The sequence below is a fragment of the Strix uralensis genome, chromosome 1 (genome assembly GCF_047716275.1).
Source record: "Strix uralensis isolate ZFMK-TIS-50842 chromosome 1, bStrUra1, whole genome shotgun sequence".
Lineage (NCBI taxonomy): Eukaryota > Metazoa > Chordata > Aves > Strigiformes > Strigidae > Strix > Strix uralensis.
In genome coordinates, this window is record NC_133972.1 from 143,914,897 (window position 1) to 143,930,003 (window position 15,107).

The window sequence follows — 15,107 nt, forward strand, 5'->3', positions numbered from 1 at the left end:
AAACTAGACTGTAACCTAAATTCTTCTTTTTCTGCTTAAGTCTGAGTGAAGATGTGCAGGTGTTTAAGAACGTTAAATCAAAAACATGGTTATACTTTCCCCCCCCCCCCCCTCCAATTTTCATCAAACTAAATAAACATGAAGAAAATTAGTGCCAGATTTGGTAATGTGAAGTGATAAGGCACTTTTTGTGAAGTACTTTTGAACTATAAATGCTAATAATGTCTTTAGGCTCTTCTGCGGTCAATAGAGAGAAAAAAAGAGGTTCTTCTTGGAATACCTGAATTAAGGTTTCCCAAAATCTCTCTCCTTCTCAAAAAACCCACAAACCCTACAATGCTTCCAATGACTGCAAAGGATATCTGGCAAAATAGCTATACTTGACTACAGCTATTGTAAAAATGCCACCTAAGTTCTTTCATTTTTTTACTGAAATTACACAATAACTTTCTGGATAGTTGGACTATAGAGAGGGTTGGGACCCTTTCCCTACTTCAGAAAAGTAGGTTGTGACTAGAGGAAATATCATGGTATTGGCTGGTAGTAACTGAGCATCTTGCAAGATAAAGCTTGAAAGGCAATGTTTTCTTAAAAGCAGAAGTAACCTGAATTATTCATTTCTGCCAATGAATAATCAGGAAGGACAGTCATGAAAAACAGAAAGCATTTGACTGATAGTGTAAAAATAGGTTGCAGAATTTTTCCTCAAATTGTGGGTCTCATTAACTAGGAATAATTGTATTTGATATTGTGTTAAAAGTCTATTGAGAAAGAGTTGTTTAATATCATGAAAATTTAATTTTGAGAGAGAGATCTGGAAACCTGCTTGGAGTTTTGGCAAACTGCAGCGTGGAAGTCCAAGCAGGGAAATGAATTCTTCTTTAAATGATAGATTGACTCAATTTTTTTTTAAACAGCCCTCATCTTGCTTTAAAAAAAAATTACTAAGATCGAAATATTTTGTACTGGATACATGTCAGCACTTTTTTAATTGGATAATTCAGTGTGTTTCCAGTCTATGTCCATATTCTCTTATGATAACACCATTGAAATTCACTTTATATTTACTTTTGTATAAAAAAAAGTTGTCCATATTGTATGGAAAGCTACCTATTCATGCATTGTTTTAGGCATTTCCTTGATTCTAAAATACATGTTTGGATAGTTCTAAAATCAAATATTGGCATTCCTGGAAAAAGAAATTCTGATTCTTGTACAGTTCTTGTAGTTTGTAAGTAGTAAGCATTTTCTATATCTCCTGTTAAAACTAGAGATTTTGCTCAAGTAATAGTTACCTTTCAAGATTATTTAAATTGCCACAGTCAGCCAACAGCAAAGATTCCTTTGGAAGGGAAAGTTGAACAGAAACTGTGTGATGACAGACTGGAAGACAGGCAAATCATTTGAGGATTTCTGTTTTCTAAACAAAAGACTGCTGCTGAACCCTGTAGTGCTGAGTGCAAAGCAGGTTTATGATAAAAGCAAAAGAAGGAACCTGACTACAAAGAGGACTCAGAATGGTTAAGGCTAGGTTTGTGTACCTTTACTTTACTCATTTTAGGCATTCTTCTCTACTTCTCTAACCCTTGATGGAAAAGGTCAACCAGTAGCTACTGTGCTTCTTTGGGAAGAGAAAATGAATACATGGTTTGGCTGCATTCCTTTGTAAAGTATGGAGAGTGTTTTAAGCCATGTCAGTTATTCAGCTACTAATAAAATACTCCCAAGTATTCCCATACTTTCTTTATCCATTCTCATAAATTGATGCCTCAAGAACATGAGTTTCTAATTTCTCTCTAATATGATATCTACAGTATTTTCTTTCCCCTCTGCCATCAAAATACATATTCTGATTAGAAATTGTTATCTTTGGTATTTTTTCCTTCAATATGAATGAAAGGTTTCCAGAAGGATTGTATATTTGAGTACACATCAGTGTTTGGTGAGTCTTGGATTGAAAAATAATATTCTTTGCAATTTGAAGATATTGTTTATGCTGTTGTTGAGCTGGTTTCCATAGAATGTATCTTGTGCTCACATTTGGAAGACAATCAAATCAAGAACATTAGTGATGAAATAATGTAACAAAATATTTCCCTGAACACACAGATATCCTTTAGATGAATGTGGAGAATACTTGGTGTAAAGTAAGTTTTCCAACATAAATCCACAACAGGAAAGGTTATATCTGATGTTATTTAACATCATCCAAATAGTTAGTTGTGTAACTGTGAATTTTGAAAATCTGGAATGAAGTTGTTGGTGTAGGACACGAGGGTCAAATTCCATTATATGATCTTTACAGAATAGTACTATACTGCTACTTCAATTGCACTTTTTTCTCTTGAATTTTATTTTTGGAAATCAAGTAATATTACTTCCTGGTTGGTGACAGTGCATGTTAAAATACATGTTCTGCATAATGAGTAGCTATAATTGATTTCTTAGTTGAATATGAGAGACAGGACTGTGCTTGCCTTCTATGAAGCTACTTCCCAGAAAAGCTTGGCTGGTGAAGGAAGGGATAGATTTTATTAGATTGTTTGATAGCACACCTATCACTCTTTCTGACCGAAAGTCATTTTCATTTGCAATGAGCAATTTCAGTTACATGGTACAGTTCCAGTTGAGTTCCTTTGCTAGTCCAGTGTGCAGCAGCAGTCAATGCTCTTTAAAGATATATGCTGTAGTGAAAGAGGCAGATTTAGTAAGACAAGACATTTTTCCTCTGTGGGCTTTGTGATACATAAAAGTCCTGTCAGTTTGACATTTGCTACCTTTGCTTTATGACTTTTTTCTATTTTCCTCTTCTGTACCTATGCTATCATTATCATCCTAGTTGAATCGTTCTTACTGCAAAGTAAGGTCAGAAGGGAGAGCTATATGTTGCCACACTGCTCTGCTTTTTACTAGGTGATAGGAAAAAAATCAGGTAGGGAAGGAGTATTTTTATTGTGTTTTGGTTATTACAGTACTGTTAAGACATATTAACCATTTTCTGTATAATCTTACTTCCAGTCACTGATTGCTCAATATATATTCCTAAATGTCAAAGACAGTAATTTATGACCTTGTCATAAATCCTCTTACAATTGAAGAAAAAACCCCCATGTTTGTAGCATCAAATGCTGTTACCAGTAGTTGGAGAAGCCTTTAGCAATCTCAAACTCTATGTTCCCAGAGGAAACTATTTAACATATCAGTGTGATCAAGCAAAAAGCCCGTCCCTATCACTAAAGTTCTAAGATTAGTTCACAAAATTTGAACTGTTGGCTAGGTATACTTTCTATTTTTCAGAGAAGTTGGCTGCATCCATGAAATAAATTTCATAAACAACTTCAATGTAATTAAGGCATTTATCTCAACCCAGCAACAATTTCTAATGTTGTTGCTGTAAATTCAATTTTGCAAGAAAAATGTGCTTAGTCACAGAAATTCGCAGCAAAAATGTTATTTTTTTCTCATTATAAATAGCCAGTTATGGAGTCATTTCATACTGAAATGTCCAAGAACAGTATTTGTATAACATGTAGTCAAAGAGAGCAGTTTTCAAAAAGCCATTGTGGGGAAAACTATAGGCAAAGGCAGCCAAGGAGATGCTTATTCATCCTCATATATGAAAGTTGTTTTGATTTTGTCTTTTGATTATTTAATCAACACATTTTACATCTTTGTAATGCTTAGTGCAAGTCAGGCACAACCAAAACATGTCACTGGAGTGTAATCTAAAATAGAAAACTGTATGTATATCAAACTACTTTCCACTTAAAGACTTTGACGTGGACAAATTTGAACTGAGTCCCCACTTAGCTCCTGGGACATGTCATTTTGCAACTTTGCAGCCTGTTAAGCTCACAGGATTGGAAACAAACACAGAGAAATAATGTGGAAAGGATGACAGAACATCAAGTGTAAATATAAACACTCTCAAGTCTCCCAAAGGCACTAGGAGATGTGAACTTACTAACCATCTGAGTTAATCAAATGTTAAATTTAAGGAGCAGAACAGAAACGAATACATTTTTTACCTCCATTTAACTAAAACGGTTACATAACTTTAATGAGATATCCATGTGAATAGCTGATAAAACCATGTGATGTTGTATAGTAATATACCAATACCTATAAAATGCTGCAGCCTGTTGTGAACCAAAATACAGTTTAAAAGACTATAATACATAAAAAAACGTAGATGTAGTTTAAAGTCACTACTCACGGGTTGAAAAATTCTCACCAGGGGCCTATAAAAAAGGACAATCTATCCCATTCTATTTTTCAGCAGTTTTCTTCTATGCACTTCAGCCTTATTCAAATAAATATTGGATATTGGAGTCAACCTCAGGAGTTACTGCTCAGTCTCTATTTTATACAACAAGCTCCTTTCAGCGGGAGCTTTTCCAATGCAAAGATTGAAAGACACATTCCATTTTGTATACGTTTACATATTTCACTGTGTTATTATTATTATGTCTCATTAAATCTTATCTATGTAAGTAATGAGGGATAAACACATTTATTTCTATTGTTAAGTATGCACTGAAAAAAACTACTCATTATGTATAACACCACCTTGCACACAACTTAAAGGAACATTACCTGTGTGTGACACCCCTTGTTTGTCTCACGGGTCTGCATTTACAAATAGTGAAGGACTAAATGCCTTGGCCAAGGCTGGGCAGACAGTCAAAATTATTTTTCAGCATTTATTGTCATTATTGAAATTTATCTTCCTGCAGGGATCCAGAGTGGAATGTTTGTTTAACTCACCACAAAAAGAAGGTTGTATTAAACCTTCTGTTATGCACTAAAATTTCTGGTTTGCCTTTCATTTCTTCACATGAGTAGATCCCAAAGTCCTGGTAATTTTTTATTAAATTCCAAAGCTACTGCAAATAACTTATTTTACTGTTCAAAGCAGTGAAAAAAATTGACATATACTAGCTTGACTTTTCTACTCCTGTGTTTAAATCCTGTGTGTTTAGGGTATTTGGGCCCAGACATTTCTTATTCATATTGCTAAACCTCAGCCTACTTTTTCTCAGTGAAGAATCTTTATATAGAACCAGAAACTGTGATAAAATCAGTCCTAGTTCATGGTTTGGGCTTATCTATGGGCACAGGTCATCCTTCAGCCTGAACTGAGTTCACTCACTTCTTCAGTCCACTATTGCCAGTGTTCTGGAATTATTCACTTCTGAGGCCTTCTGGAACATCTCTTCTGTCATCTCTTCATCCCGAAGACTGTGAATGGAAGCTAGTATCCCTCCTGTAACTGCTCTGAACAGCTCATATATAATGTCCCTTCTGTGATGATGTTTGTTTTCATAGTGAAATGTACTAATTGGAAATATTCAGTGGTAATTAATAAAAAATTAATTTTCTACAGGCATGACTCTATATCAGCTTTTGAGATTTCAACATTGAATGAAAAAAACAAATTCCAGGGCAAAACTCTTGTGCTGTAGGAACTTCCATGTTTGTTACTATGGTTGAAGTTATGTACCAAAAAGAACATCCTGACGAAAACTTGAAAGAAATGAATAAATTTCATTCATCAAAAATATTTACCCCTGAGGAAAATAAATTTTGTCAAGAAAATTCTGAATAACCTTACTCAGAATAGTCCATTTAATGTAGAAACATAGTTCCCTCAATCTGCTGCTTTTTTTTTCCCAGTTAAACTATTGTTCTAAAGTGATGGTTTTTATCTTGGCAGATCCCATGAAACATTATTTATTAATGTAATCAACATGTATTTCTGCATCTCAGAGATCTGCTGTCTCTTCAGAATTACTATTTTTTCCCTTCCTTATGGATTTCCCTAGCTGAAACACACACAGAGACAGTTTTGTGTATTTATAAATTGAGGAGTCTAAAACTTACAGAGCTTTTGAAACAAAAGCAGAATTTTAATGCAAACATTTTTTGCAATAATGTTGCTTGTACTGATAATAGATCAATACTAAATTCAATACATGATTTCATTGCTTCTGCAGGCAAATTATACTTGTCAGTTGTAGTAAGTGAAGAAAGAAAAGTGAAAAGCTCATGACTTGAGAAATGCAATTCAAAAAAAAACTTCTTAAGTTAAATCTTATACTGAATTGATATTTGTGCCAATAAGGGAAGATTTAAATTGAAAAGTTAAGGGTTGACAATGTGTCTTTTAAATTGACTAATTCTCTTTTAGTATCAGATCAATGAAATGTGTATTAAGGACATGCTCCTATTGTGCAAAAGAAGCCCTACATCAACTGTGCATAGACATGATGTAGTTTGTTGCATGACAAGTTAAAGGCACTGGATCTTAGAAAAAGAAATGAATCTCATAAATATTGCATAATTGTAAGTATGCTATAATATATTCTGAACTTAAAAGGTGTCACAAACAAAATCACTATGTTCACCATCACACTGATTTTTTTTGCTTCTTATTCTAAACACTATGTCACATTTCTAATTGCATTTTCAGCAATTTATTTCCTTTCTCTCTCCTACCAAATTCGTTCAATGTCACTGTTATTATGCCACAGTAAACACCATGAACTTAAATTATTGCATTTATTTACACTTATACTCCCTAGAAATTGCTGAAGTAGTACATTTTAAAACATAAATGTCTTTTTTCAACAGTTTGGGCTTTTTGTTCTCATTATAAATTGCAAGAAGAAAACACAGCTTGCTTTATTTAGCTAACTCATGAAGAATAAAATCTCCACAAATTATTCATTGCATATTCTTTCATAGAAAGCTGTATCTAACAAGACAGATGGTGTTCCCCTGATTCAGAAGGTCTAATAAATATTATTTGTATCATATTAACATGACACAAGCAGGTAGACTGAATCTGTCATAGAGAAAATACAGGGGTGCCTGATATTTTCTACTCATGTGCAAATATCCTTTCCCAGTGATGTTCTTGTGCATTTGAATAAGGAATAAATGTTCTTTAATGTGAATAACACCTATCTAATTACAAGATGAGGGAGACTGATATTGTAGAAAGATCTATCTAACAGTAATTTTCAATTTCATTCAAGAAGAGTATTTAAAAACTGTCTGTCATGAAAGAAAAGAAAAAACAAAACAACTGTTGTGTAAGAAAATAACAGTGGTAGCTGTAGGTATTTTCTAGAAAAGGGAAATAAAATTGCTCTGAGTAGTGTTGTCATGTTTTCTGTTTTGATTGAAGTAAACATAGCACATATTAATTAGCCAACTGGGAAATCTCAAAATTAAAACTTAGAAGAGAAAAGAAGCTCTTTCTCATGGTGAATTTCAGTAGTTTGAAATGTTTTATGATGAAGTATCACTCTCCAAACTGTCTTCTGAATGCAAAAGCCATTGATTACCCATATTTAGAATTGTTTGCTAGGCTGCTTACCTCTGAGTTGAAGACCTGGTTAGATCAGCAGAGAGCTAAAACACTAGGAAGATTTGGGCAGACCAGTTTTAAAATGGCTGTTTTTGTGGAGATTTCAGTTTTTACAGATTCCCATGGAAGACTCCTCTGTTGCAAACTGTCCAGTAATCTGTACTCCAAGCTTTCTTTGAATAGGAAATGCTCACTTGTGCTTCCACTACTGTCACTTAAGGATCAGTTCTTGGGTCTACACTATTGATAATTTTTCTCGGGTAGCTGATAGTGCCATAAAAATCATTACTCATAAAATTGCAAGAAAAGGTAGATTACTGAGAAGACAGGTCCCACTGACACGCAGTGTCAGCAAGCTGAAAGCAGGAAAATTATACATTTTTCTTTTCCTTAAATGAAGATGTCTTTGTTGAGTTAAACAACATCATATCCACACAGATATATTTTTAGCACTTGAGTCCTCTATTCCAGCTTGCTCTGTTACTGTATTGTTGTCCCATGAGAAGGATTATGACATCTTCTGGGGTAAGCATGCTTGATTTTGAGAAGTAATGACTCTGGAGAAGCCTCTGAGGGCTGGGTTATGAAGAACAGTCATGTATTCTAACCAGCAGCACAACAGCAAAGGTGAGGTTTCCTGTGAAGGCTGTGTTTATGCAAATGCACAAGGTGCTAGGAGAGGCTCGGGAAGCCGGTGCCGCTGTCTGCACACCCCTGCCACTTCCTTTGCACTGCCTGAACTGTGCTTATCTTCTCAGTAAGGTCATGCACTAAGTGGGCACAGAAGTAATCTGACCCCCTCAGAATGTTTTTTTCTGGTTTAGTGACCTGAAAACTCACCAAAGGATCAGCCAAGCAGCAGAACTTGGGAAAAAAAGGAGAAAGCAAACCTTCTGGCAGAAGCCAGCTATTAGATTGCTTCAGACATCTTGAAAAAAAATTGGCTTGAGTCAACACAAGTTAATGATATTTTCAAAGAAATATTTCAGCCCTCCTTTCTGTCACTGGCTGGCTGTCTATATTTATCCATTCTTCCACCTAAGCAAGGATCTACAGAACACCACAGTAGCTTTTTTGGGAAACATACACTTTAAGCCAATTGTGGACTTTAGAACATATTATTTGATTTTACCAGGATTATTTTGCTAACAAAATTCATAACACAGCTGCACAAACATTTGTGCCAACAAAAATGAGATGGTGTTGGGAGAAATGTCTAGGAAGAACTTCTTTGGCAGCAGATCTAATTTGTGCTGTGCTACACTAAACTGCAGTTTAACCATAAAGCTAAAAGGGCTAATGCAGCCATAGACCATTTAAACAAGGTATTCTTGATTAGGAGGAAGGCTATGTGCATAATATTGTAATATTTTGTCCAACTCAATTTGAGAAAGAAGTTGCAGCAACAGTGTCGGCAAAGAAAGAAGTTCTGAGAATTGTTAAAAAATGAGGAAGCATTATGACTATTACGGTGACCAAGTGAACTCAATCTCTTTATTTTAGCAGAAGAAAGAGATGACTGCAGTCTATATGACTTTTCTTAACTTTTGAGTGTTTGATTTTTAATCTCAGTATTCTCTTAAAGCACAGACTTTCATGTGTGCATGCAGACTATTCTCAATTTTTTTTTAATATTAATTTTTTGCAGCTGGATCACTCAGTTCCACATCTGTATGTAGAACATTTCCTTATTCATGTAGTTAAAAAGTTATATATATAATTGGATTTACATGCAAGATCATTGTATAATATCAACAAAATGAAATGTAAACTGTTTTAATCTCTTCAGGAATAAACCGAGTTAAACGGAACTATGATATGAGAAGTAAATAAAATACTTTCCAGTCACATATTTTTTCTTACATTTAAATAAACATGTTAGGGAGGTAGAGTACACACCACAAATAATAATTTAAAATATTAATAGTAATTATTTTTATTATTAAAATATTTTAGGAATCTTTCAAGTGCTTCCTCTGAGGAGGCAGAGTATTAAAGATGTTTCTTGTTAACTTTTGTCACTTCTTAACTGATAAACAAATCTGGTTTTTGTAACATCCCAAATGTTACATCCCAGTTTTGTAACATCCCAAACATCTCCACATCTTTTAACAATAGAAGTGCAATTAACTACAAGTAATGGTACAATATGTAGGTTTTCTTCATCCTTGCATTGTCATTAAAGATTCCTCACTTATGCTTTATGATTTACAATAATTTACTAACACCTATGTCTTTCAGATTTTATATATCAAACAAAATACAGAATGCTAAAACAAGATGGATTTCTAGACTGTGGAAAAAATTCCAGACTGTTCAATTACATCTGGATTTGCAAAGCAAAGTCTATTTCTTCTCTTCAACACTTTCAATGTCTGTTGTTGAACAAAAGATTAAGTACAAGTTAATGAAAATGAACATTTCATTAATAAGAAATGGAACATGAAATATTATTTTCAGTATCATATTTAGAAATATAATTGTAAGTATTCCTAAAATTCAATAAAGACAAGTTTGCAATAACCTAAGTTTACCTATACATATATTATGGCTTTATTTATTTTGCAGGTTTATTTTCTACAGAATATTAAGAGGAGAATTACACTATATTGTCCTTTTAAAATGAAGTATTGCTGGGAAAGAGAATGAATATATCAATAACTGAAAGTACTGAACTGCAAAACTTTAAGTGCAAGTGGAAGAAATAAAACTGAAATGAGATCATAAATTGGTGTAACAGTCGAAGTGGAGAAAGAGCAAAAGAAATTCATACACCAAAATATAGCAGGAGACAAGTGACACCAGGTTGTTTGTTTATGTCTTTCATTGCTTTTAAAAACTAGAACAAGAACTCTGAAAACATTTTTCTTTGTGGACTTTAAATGCAGTTTAATTTAATGAACATTAAAAGACATTTTTTAACCAGGGTAAGTAATCCAAAATTAGAAACTGTGTGGTTTCCTTAAGGGTCTTAACTGATAAAGGCTGTGGAAGCTATGATTCATCATCATCCTAAGGGCTAATATGGGTGATAAGAGAGCTGTATTCTGCATTCCCACCTGATAATACCATCTGAGAGAAGGAGGCAAGATGGGAGAAATATGAGGCTGCCTGAAAGTTGGGAATTTTCTTGTTTCTTTGTAAGGTTGCCCAAAGACCAATGCACAACCCACCAGCTAGTCAAATGTTTCTTATCCTCTTCGAGAAAAGCCTTCAAACCAAATCTACTGGATATAGCATAAAAGTTGAAAAAATAGATGTGTTAAGCACTACTACTTTTGAAGAAAATGCCTATCACATCCAAGGACTTATAACATTCAGAATACGATGGGATCAAACAGTTTAAATCTTCTTTCCTGCCCATGACAACCAAATGCAGTAGCTCTTCTCCTGTGTCATGGGCACTACATTGTATTGGGTAATATCTATTATTAACTGTTTAGGATAGGAGGCAAGACACTACATAGATTAGACCCTGTAACTACATGTCATATTCTTCCTTTTCTTAACAGTGGCATGGGGCAGGGGAAAGAAAAGCAACAGCAGTCAGATGAATCATCAGCAAGCCTGAGGGAAAAATCAGAAAGGAAGTGAGACAGACACTGTTCCTTCAGATCTTTGTTTCCTGTGTTATGCACTTTCCTCATCCTTAAAAATCCTTTAATCTGCTCTATGCTTCTCCAAGATGCACTGTATCAAGAAGTAATGCATTTGCCTGTACATCTAATAACAAAAACTTGGTTTACCTCTACCAAAAAACCTCTCAGGATCTCCAGTTCATAGACATTCTTAAAACGCTCTTAGAGTACAGGATGGAATTAGCCTTTTCCCAATGTGCATTTGTGGACAGAACATTCTTTTAAAACATCTCCAGAAGTGGTTATAGCAGCTCCATTTTCTGTGATAACCTAAACTAGAGCACTCACTCAAGAATTGATTTATATGGTTTTAATTCCTTTTACTTCCTGAGGGAATTCAAACTTGTACCATCCAGCAGCCCCAGAAAAGGTTCCTATCATGGGGTTACCTTGAGGTTAAAGCACTCACCTTGAGGACTCAACAGCAGCAAACAGGATTCATGAGTTACAGTTCCCGTTAGGAGGATGATTCCTGTATTAAACTTTCAGCAGTCACGGGTGAAACGTGTATAGTAAAATTAAATTAAACATTCAGTGGTTCATAGAAAGGTGATTAAATATTCATTAGGCAGAAGATGGAAATAACTTCTGCAAGACCAAGAATGACTGTCACCTGGAGTGAGGCTACATTTATAAGGAGAAAATCCTAACTTCTTTCTGCTCCCTGGCTGTGCATCCTAATCTCTCTCTTGGATGTTGATTCTTCGCAACAATAGTACCATATAATGAACAAGATCAGCAGGAAATATTTTCTGAAATAAAATCTCTGTGAGGCAGCAACAGGTATGGACTGCTTTGCAAAGAGGAAGGTGATCCAGGATCTGAGAAATGAACTAGGCAGGCCAGGCACAGCATATCTGCAACAAAGTAGGCACAGCATATCTGCAACAAAGTCCAGGAAAGGACCAAGGTGAAGGACTGGATCTTGAATGCAGTTACGCTGTGCATCGTCTTGTATTTGGCTGATCTTAAACTTACCTGGTGGGCTTGACCTCAGGCATGATTCATCTCTACAGACTCATCTGTCTATCCCTGGTCTGCATCTGACCCTGGTCACCATCACCAGCACTGGTCCTGCTCTGCTTTCCTTGTTGGACATGGTGGGATGGTGTCCTGCCAACCCTGCACTCCCTGAGCCACCCAACTCACTGCTCTCCTCAGTGGAGCAGCCCTCTCCTGCTGCTCCCCAGCAGTAAGCTCGGGTCCCACACAGCATCATGTAATCTTTGCATGTAATGCTGAATAAACTCCAAGGAAAGGATAATAACACTAAAATAACTTCAATAATAGATTTTGCTCATGCAATCACATATTTTAAATATTGAACTGAGCACAGCTGATGTGATATATGCAGAAAATCTTTCTTGGATTCTTCTTATGGGTGCAGTGGAACCAGTCCAACTCTCAGTGGAACACTAATCATACAGAACATCATGTGATTGATAGCTGTGCTGTTGGATGCTTGTGTCCTTGGTATGCTGGAAGGAATAACTTTTTCAGAGAAGGCTTATCTTCCATAACAAGAGAGTTGAAAATCAAAATTAGATTTTGGTCAATAGAGTGACTTAAGCCATGTATAGACACGAAGAGGTACCTTTAAAAGTGAATTCAGTTTTCAATGTATGTGACTTCTTTAATTCATAAAGCAAGTAAAACCTGTCTTTCCCCACCCCCCACCAGAAATCGGAAAAATGTAAACCCAACCCACTATAAATTAAAGTGGAAAGAACAATTATACAGCTAATTAAAACAATGTCCCTCATTTATCAACACAGCATTTTTGTCTGTGGCCATTACTATGCTAAGCATGCATTCATGTAGTCATCAGAGAGTGTGAAAACACAGGATCAGAACCACCCTAAGGTCAGTCCCAGAAAAGAAATGGAGAACAATAATTGAGAAAGGTACCAAGCTATTTCAGAGTGTCTTGGCAAACTGTCCCTTGTCTTACCTGACACCCAGGTTTTTCTCAGGTATCTAGATATAAGATACATGTCATAACTAAAAATGAACACATTTATAAACGGAATTGGAGACTTCTGAATGCTAAGATACATGAATAATGATAGCTGCAAATGAACATAAAATGAGGACAGGGCCTGGCAGATATCTTTGCCACAAATTAAGGGATAACTAAACCCACCAGATTAAATGATCATTGTAGAAAAGCAGAGTTAACTGTAAGTAGTATGATAAGAGGGCTAAAACTGAATACTTGAAAAATTCCCCTCCATAGACAGACATATTTTCAATGATCCTTTAAATTCAAAATTTTGATATTGTGTATAATTTTATTTCTTTGTAAATATGATAGTAATATATTAGTAACTAAAATTAGAAAATATTACAACAGAAGGCAAGTTTTGTAATCATTAAAGAACTGAAGCTGTAATATGCAGTATTGTGAATTGAACATTATCTCTACAATAAAGTGATGTTTTGTGATGGTCCTTCTTCTTGATTAAAGGTCAAGCTTTCTGTAGCTTTAGTGAACATGACAGTTCAGAATGATTATTAAGTTCTACTGATAGCACTTCTAAAAGCATTCTCATAGAAATACACTGCAGCAGCAGCATGAGAACTGAGACTGTGCCCCTCTGGGATGTGAATCAATGATCCTCTGCTCTGTTTTCTTATTAGCTGTAATGACTACAGAGGTCAAAGTTCCCTTAACTTCAGTAGAGCCCACTAAAAATTTCTGAGGGGAAAATACAGTGAAATCCTGTCATATGAAAATGTTCATTCATATGAATCCACACAGACTTTCACACACATGCATGAGAGCTGCTCCTACTTAAATCAATCAGATCTGGGTGAATAGAAGAGCGTAGATAAGATGGTAGAATTTTAATTTAGTCTCATCTCAGCTGGAATCTTTATAAGCTTTATGAAGACTGCCTATAGGATACAAACAGCAATTAAAAATCAAAAGGATTTGTAGGCATTATGCTTTGTTATTTTGAAAATGTCTCAAATTTATATAGTTTTTATAGTTTGTATGATCATGCTCCTGTACCTGTGCTACAAGAGCCACAGCTGAGATCTTGGTGTAAGACAGGCATTAATGACTACTTTCTAGTAATTTGGATATCAGAATCAGACATTTTTTTTTCATTATTATCTGCCAAACATGTTCTCTATATTTTATCTCTTTGCTTTATTTTATAACACCTATAAATTATGGAAAAAAAACCCCACAGAGAAGCACCAAGGCAAAATATTTTAATTTGAAATATTTATAAAAATCTTCCCTGCTTAGATTAGTACAGGTCAAATGAATCTGGAAAATAATAATAAAAGGATAATCCTTTCAATAATGTGGGGAATTTGAGAAGGCAACAAAATTATTTGGTAAAGAAGTCACTAAATAAAGTATCATTTATTTCTGGAGTAGGAATCAGGAGTAAGAGAAATCATAAGCCTAATTTACTCAATATTTAAGTCTTCCAAAAATATGTGCATTATTGTTATGGCAACGTTAAAATGGAAATATTCAATACAGCTTAATTATTTTTTATGGTTGCAGCATGCTGTCCTGTATTGAGGAAAAGCACATTACCTTAGGTACTATTTAGGTACACAGGGGGGAAAAGATCAACTAAAATATTGAACTCTGATAATTCCATTAGCATGCAATTCTGATGGATGTTTGATCAGACAAGCCCTTGCTCATGTGAGTTGTACTTGGGCATATGAAGTGAGGTGGTGGTGGCCTATCCCTTGCTGTTTTGCACTATCAGAAGTAGACTCATTGATGCAGTATGAGTGCTTATAATCTTCCCCTCTCCCTTTAGTAAACTGATTTCTGTAAGAGGACTTCTGAGTAGAGAATATACATTATTAACCAGGGTTATACTGCTGAGCCTCCATGCCAACAGGCCACAGTCAGAGATTTTTTTCTTTGTTTTTCATGTAATCAATCTAGTGCATCTAAAGTTGAGTTGATTGTTATAGTTAAAACTGGAAAGAATATTGTATACATCCTCTCATACACCTCACAGTCTCCTGTAGTGTTTTGGTCTTCATTTGTTTTAATGGTCTATTCCATGATACCACTATTTCTCTCATTGCCATGAATCGAAACAAATCTAAAT